This window comes from Hippocampus guttulatus, chromosome 12 (genome assembly GCF_054856545.1).
Source record: "Hippocampus guttulatus isolate MCC_2025c chromosome 12, RoL_Hgut_1.0, whole genome shotgun sequence".
Classification (NCBI taxonomy): domain Eukaryota; kingdom Metazoa; phylum Chordata; class Actinopteri; order Syngnathiformes; family Syngnathidae; genus Hippocampus; species Hippocampus guttulatus.
Window position 1 is genome coordinate 21,290,550 of NC_141272.1, and position 7,274 is coordinate 21,297,823.

The 7,274-nt window shown below is 43.5% G+C and overlaps 1 long non-coding RNA gene across 1 annotated transcript; it reads left to right on the top strand.

Annotated features, from left to right (window-relative positions):
- The first annotated feature begins 211 nt into the window (after positions 1-211).
- LOC147197797 (uncharacterized) lies at positions 212-903 on the top strand. The gene is made up of 3 exons (XR_015102560.1): positions 212-304; positions 376-471; positions 547-903. It is a non-coding gene; the product is annotated as an uncharacterized LOC147197797 (long non-coding RNA).
- The last annotated feature ends 6,371 nt before the right edge of the window (positions 904-7,274 follow it).

Here is a 7,274-nt window from a genome sequence, read left to right on the forward strand (position 1 = left end):
TCGGAAAATGGATGGATGGATGGATGGTTGTCTGAAATGCATCAAACGCAGTACAGTAAATATTCCCATCCCCGGAATTCTACGGAAAGGAATATCCTTCACCCGGAATAAAAACCTATGCATTGACATTTTGACTACGATATTACATGTTACCGGAAGTTGCGTAGGCGGAAATTCCACTACCCGTAACCCGGATGGAGGTGTAATGCCGCGGGAGCCCACCCGATGCGACGGAAAAGACAACGCTGAAACAAGTTTTCACTTCGCGTTTTTCGATCATCAGATTCTAAACGACGACGTGCAAGTGAGTTTTTATTCCCATGCGTTTTACTGTAATTGTGAATGATTTTAACTTTATTCACTTATGTCCTGTAGAACGCGGCACTAGCTTAAAAGCAGCACCCACTCGACACGACCGAAGAAACGAGTTCGCTTCGCCGTTTTCATTCATCAGATTCGAAACGAAGACATGTAAGCGACTTTTTATTGGCGTGTGTTTTACTGTAATTGCGAAAGATTTTAACTTTATTCACTTACGTCGTGTAGATCATCGCATCGAAACGTAGAAGAACTGTAACAACTGGAGCGGAGCGAGTGAAATGCATCCGTTTGAGCGAGCCTGGACACAAAGTTAAAAAGATCCAGCAGACACTTGGAGTCGGAAAGACGCAAATCTACGAAACTTTAAACAACAAGGCATCGATTCAACTCCTGATGACAAGCCACCATCCAGCAAGGAAGCAATGCAAATGGCAACAAAAATCCTTCAGAATGCACAAGAATTACCAGACATCGGTGATCAACGGGACAGTTACTTGCAACTAGCAAGAAAACTGTATGACACGCAGGCAAACATTGTCATAAACCAAAGAATGCATCTAACAAAACAATCCAAAATACATATTTTTTGCCCAAGACAGAAAAAGAATAAACATTAAAATACTGTACGTATTTTACTGTTGTGATTTTCTTTTTGATACACCTGTATTGCAGTTTTTGTTATATAAACAGTTTTTGAACAGTATATTTTTGTATTTTATTGATTGTGTTGTTACACGTGCATTTTGTCAACATACTTGCAGGTCATAAAGGACGTGTACCATGCTCATTTCCCAAATGAGGAATTTCTGTTATCAGGACAAATTGGACAGCGGAAACACGAGTCGGTACTAGAATATTTACTGTATTTGGGTCTTCATTTGAGTAGACCGCATACCAGTTTTGTTTTTCTAGGGTCTAGCTTGAAGGCTGCAATGGAGTGTTTGGTTCTTAGTCTTATTTCTGAGATATGAGCTGTTGGTTTAGTTTTTCTATCAAAATAATTATGAAAGACTGCAAAGACAGGTAAATGGTCACTTATATCGGTGATGAGAAGTCCACTTTCCATTTTAGGGTCAATCTTATTCATGAATATATTATCTATCAATGTGGCCATATCAGTTGTTAGTCTACTGGGTTTCAGAAGGACTGGGAAAAGGCTGTTGCTATACATAGTATTTATGAAGTCTGTTGTATTTTTATGTCCATTAGGGTTTAATATGTTGATGTTAAAATCTCCACATATTATCCGTGTTTTCTTATCATTGGTATAACTGAGCATATCTGTCAGTTTTTTGTTGAATGTGTTGACGCATGATCCTGGTGTCCTATAAATACAACTTATGATAATTATTTAAATACAACTTATGATAATGATATATTTTGGTTAAAAAATGTCGACCTACTCGTGCATTTACAATGTTGTTAATTTAGGATAGCTCCGGCAAAAAGTGCACACACGAGTAGATGGTCAAATAAATACATAAAGCACTACATTAATTTCTCCATCCATCTTTTCGTTCATCCATGAGGCAAAAGTGCATAACTGCTCTCATTCGTGTCTAACACTCAAATGAATTTGTGTCTTTTGCCCGTATGAGGATCTGTTTGATAATTTTCAAGGGACGGCCAAGAAATACACAAGTCTTCTAAATTGGAATTTTATTCCCCCAGGTAGTTTTGTTGATATGACAAAGATTGCAATGAATTTGATCTGTTGTAATTTCAATTAATTAGCAACAATGGTTGCTTTGGGAGTCCCACAGGGCAAAGGGAAGCAACCATCAGAGAAGTGAAGGGGGCGTGGGTAGTGAGGGGCATCAATAAACTGTTAGAGACTCATTAGTGGCCTAAATGGCTCTCCTGAAGTCAGGACACTTTAACATGGAACCTGGCAGCTAATTACTGGCCAGAGTATCCATTACACGCCCCTCCTCCCCGCATGGCTCCTTCTCTTACTCCACCCATCTCTGCCACAGTGGAATCAGACTGCTGATGATTGCTCAAGATTAGGTGACTGTTGCATTAGGAGTGAGTTGGAGTGTCCACAGCAAAAATTAGAGTCTCAACTCAACTCAACTGTATTTATAGAGCGCTTTCAAACAACCATCGCTGCATACAAAGTGCTGTACATGGAGCAATTTAACACATACAATAAACAGTAAAACAAATCGGTAATAAAGACTGTAGAAAGCACCAAACAGGAAAACCAAAAACAAATCTAAGTCATGCTGAGTCGAATGCCAAAGAATAAAAGTGAGTTTTGAGGAGGGTTTTGCCGATCGAGTTTGAAATCACTGTCCAGTTTAAGGCCCAAGTTTGAGACTGTAGACTGAAGATAAGGAGACAGGGGGCCCAAGTCTACAGGATGGGATGTACAAGGGCCACTGGGACCAAACAGTATCACCTCTGTCTTCTTTTCATTGAATTTCAAGAAATTTTGTGCCATCCAGGTTTTGATTTCTTCCAGGCAGGATAGAAGTGGCCTTAATGAGAAGGTGTCTTTTTTGCTCAGTGGGACATAGATCTGGCAGTCATCTGCCTAGCAGTGGTAGGGAATACCATGTTTCCTTAAGATGGAACCAAATGGGAGCAGATGCAGCGAGAACAGCAGAGGCCCCAGAATTGAGCCCTGTGGAACATCACATGACAGGGGAGCAGTGCGTGACTCAGAGCACCCAAGGCTGACACAAAAGGTTCTGTCAGCTAAATAGGACCTAAACCACTCAAGAGCACTACCGCCAATGCCCACCAAGTGCTGCAAACGAGTCAGCAGAATACTGTGATCCACTGTATCAAATGCTGCAGTTAAGTCCAATAAAACGAGACACACGTGGTCTCCAGTGTCATTTGCCAGGAGGATGTTATTAGAAACACGTAACAGGGCAGACTCCGTGCTATGCATCGTCTTGAAACCTGACTGGAAGACCTCCAAGATGTTATGTTCATCCAAGAAACATTTCAACTGCATGTGCAACACTTTTTCCAGAATTTTTGAAATGAAAGGCAGTTTGGAAATGGGCCTGAAACTTGACAGCACATCTGGATCAAGACCAGGTTTCTTGATCAAGGGTTGGACCACAGCATGTTTAAACTGTTGGGGAACTATACCAGAAGAGAGGCTGCTGTAATGATATCCAAGACCGATGCACCAACACTCGGGAGAACCTCCAGAAATAAATGTGGGGGAAGAGAGTTGCAGGGGGAGCCAGATGGCTTCGTCTGGCAAACTACATCCTCCAAAAGCGTCAAAGACACAGTTTCAAAAGGATTTAGCGCAGCTGAACATCGAACATGGACAGAGGGGTCAGATGCGGTATTTGAGACCGGAGTCCTAGCTGTAGAGACCTTATCAATGAAAAACTGAAGGAATCTGTTGCACATCTCGAGTGAAGAATCAGAGCAAGTAGGCAGAGGGGGTTTGAGTACAGAATATATCGTTTTAAATAGTGCGCGTGGGTTGTGACGGTTAGCTTGAATAAGGTCCGACAGATATTCCTTTTTGGCCTTTTTTACTGTGAGCTGGTAGTTACGCCAGCAGTCTTTCCAAATTTGATAAGAGACATACAATTTGTCTTGCGTTCGGCTTTGCGACACCCCTGCCTAGCTGCGTGAGTTTTGTCGTTAAACCAAGGCTCGGGTTTAGGTTTTGGGAGCACAGTTTTTGAAGGAGCCACCAAATCCAGGATGGCACAGCATGATGAGTTGAACCAAGAGGTGAGTTCCTCTGTGTTAGACCAGGGTACGTAAAGGTTATTAAAGGCATCAGAGAAACGACTAGCAGTGTGAGGGTTAAAAATTTGGCGTTTGCAACTAGGAGCGGCAGATTTCACAGCAGCATGCGATAAGACTACGTCAAATAAAACTGCCATGTGATCAGAAATCCCATTTTAAAGGACTTCCAGATTTGACACCGGTAGACCATAAGCAAGGACAAGGTCTAAAATGTCCTTGTTCATGTGTCGGGCTGGTCACATATTGCACGAAATTAAAAGAGTCGATACGTCTTCAGAAGTCCTTTACTAGTTTGCTAGTGGAGTCAGTATATAAGTCTAAGTATTGCACATGTTATGTGTTTGTCATCTTTGAGGACACAAAAGAACCAAAAATGACAAAATGTTCAGAGTTTGGGTACACCATTCATGAAGTTCTTTTGTCACACATGTTTAATTAACTGGCAGAGCCATGGGTGTCCCTTTTTGGGACATCCTGGGATCACATCCTGGCAGTGGCGGGCCGTGCATTTCAACCTTAGGCCTTCAGTGACGTCACATACATTAACACAATACAGTATAGGATCGTCAAGCAGTACTTAATTTCAGGAGCATTTAAAACCATCAAGTATGCATTCACAATTAAGAGCAGGAAACTAAATCTATAGATATTGTCAAAAATAAAAAGATAATTTAAAAATACTAAATAAAATGCCAGCCAAATTACGCTGTGTGATCTTAAACAAGTCTGTCCAATAATTGCGCAGTGTCGCAGTTTCATATAAGACACCAACCAAACAATAACAAAACAAACTATTCTTTGAAAATAAAGTAAACAGATCATTTGCATTTTGAGAATCGGCTATACAACAGCAAATAACTGACGATGTTGAGCAGCTGAGATTGAACGAACTTTCGTGCATAAAGGTGACTACAATGCGCCATTATAAATTGCAGGTGAGCAGATTTATTTGATACATTTTTGTATCTTTGTCATTTTATTTCGTTACCATTAATTTAATACGAACGAAATAAAATGACAAGAAGAAATGTAAAATAAAATTCATTTCCTCACCAATGTAGTTCCTGTTCACTGAGCTGAACATCTACGCGAGTGTCCCCAAATGTTTTTAAACGCACCGTAGTTAAGTGCCCAGCTGTGCTCTGATGTTTCCTTGTTGCCTTGGTAAAACAACTTAAATGGGTAAATCCAGTGTGGCTCCAAATACCAAATCGGTCAGTTGCAAGCAATCGGCATTCCCAGCAATACAATTTGCAGCATTTCTCAGAGGCTGTGAGCCATGGGTAGCGTTCATAATTGCTCATCTGAAAATGACGGACAAACCCTTTTCCTTGCTGGGACAGGCTAGCTAGCGCAGGAGTTGGGTGACCTCTTTGCACAATATCCAGCTTTTCGTGGAAGGTCCGTCTTGAAAATTGTGTGGAAAGTAGTTCCGCAACCAGATCAATGTCTTCTTCTTCGGCGATTTTGGGTTAAAATGCAGTGATAGCTCCCTCTACAGGCGCTAATCCAATCACCGAACGCGCACGTCCAGTCTCGACGTAAGGCATTCGAGCTGGCCCCGGTGCGCAGACTCGTGATCTGATTGGCTATTGCAACCTGACTGTGCCCGTTCATTTACAGCGCACGGGGGCCTGCTCTGTTTAATCTGAAGGCCCCGAGCAAATTTAATTTACCTGGCAACACAAGCTAGCTAAAATATGATTGGTTAAAATCTCTACCATAATAAATAAGTTATTTATTAGCCGTAATGATGGCGCTCCCTGAGTGGCTGCCTCTCCAGCAGCGCATATCCCTGTTTGAGTTTCTTTTCGTCCTTTTACTTTATTTATTTCTTCTTCCCATGTTTCCCATGTTTTGCGTGGTTTTGTACCCCAAACCTACGGGGGGGGGGGGGGGGGGGGCAGCTTCATTTCTGCTCATCTCCTTTATTTGCTTTAATCTTTTTACGTATCCTGTGAACGGAGATCCCGATGGCACACGGTAACTGTTTACCTGTTTACTGTGGGCTAACAGCGGGCTACTGGCCTGTGACAGACCGGATATCCCACGCGAGTTGAAGAGGAGGAGACGACGGTGTCGAGCTGGGAAGGACCGCCGCACAAGGAGGAGAAAGTACAGACATGTCCTTCCGTCCGTCATCATGGGGAATGTAAGATCGCTCCCTAACAAGATGGATGAGCTGGCGGCGCTAACGCGACATCAAAGGCAGTACCGCGAGGCTAGCCTAATGCTACTCACGGAGTCGTGGCTAACAGCGATCACTCCGGACACACATGCCGAGTTGGACGGCTTCCAACTCATACGTGCGGACAGGAATGAAGGGAGTGGAAAGAGAAAAGGTGGGGGACTGGCTGTTTTTGTGAACGACAAATGGTGCAATCCGGGGCATATCACGATCAAAGACAAACTCTGCAGCCGGGACATTGAGCTGCTAGCCATTAGCCTCAGGCCCCATTATCTCCCGAGGGAATTCTCACACGTCATAGCTGTGACAGTGTACGTCCCCCCGTCGGCTAATGGTAATGCAGCGCGTGATGTCATGATGACTGTCGTGAGCAGGCTGCAAACACAGTCCCCCAACACCCTGCTGATCATCTCTGGGGACTTCAACCATGTCTGCCTGTCGTCCTCCCTTTCAACCTTCACGCAATATGTAACCTGTGCCACTAGAGACAGTAAAATTTTGGACTCGTTTTATGCTAATACCAAGGAGGCATATATACCCCCCCCCCCCCTCCTTTTGGAAGAGCAGACCACAACTTGGTATTTCTCGAGCCTGTGTACAAACCCCTGGTGCACAGGCAGCGAACTATGACCAGAATGGTCAGGAAATGGTCCACGGATGCTGAAGATGCTCTGTGGGACTGCTTTGACACAACCAGGTGGGAGCTCTTCAGCGAGGTTCATGGGGAGGACATTAATGCACTCACTGACACCATCACGGACTACATAAACTTCTGTGAGGAGAACACCGTACCCACCAGAACTGTGCGGTGTTTTTCCAACAACAAACCATTGATTAATCCCGACATAAAGGCCCTCCTGAAGGAGAAAAAGAGAGCTTTTATGTCGAGAAACAGAGAGGAGCTGAAGGCCGTGCAGATTCGGCTGAGAAGAAAGATCAGGGAGGGGAAGAAGATATACAGGTTGAAATTGGAGGACCAGTTACAGGCCAGCAATGTCACTGGTGTCTGGAGGGGCCTGAAAACCATGTCAGG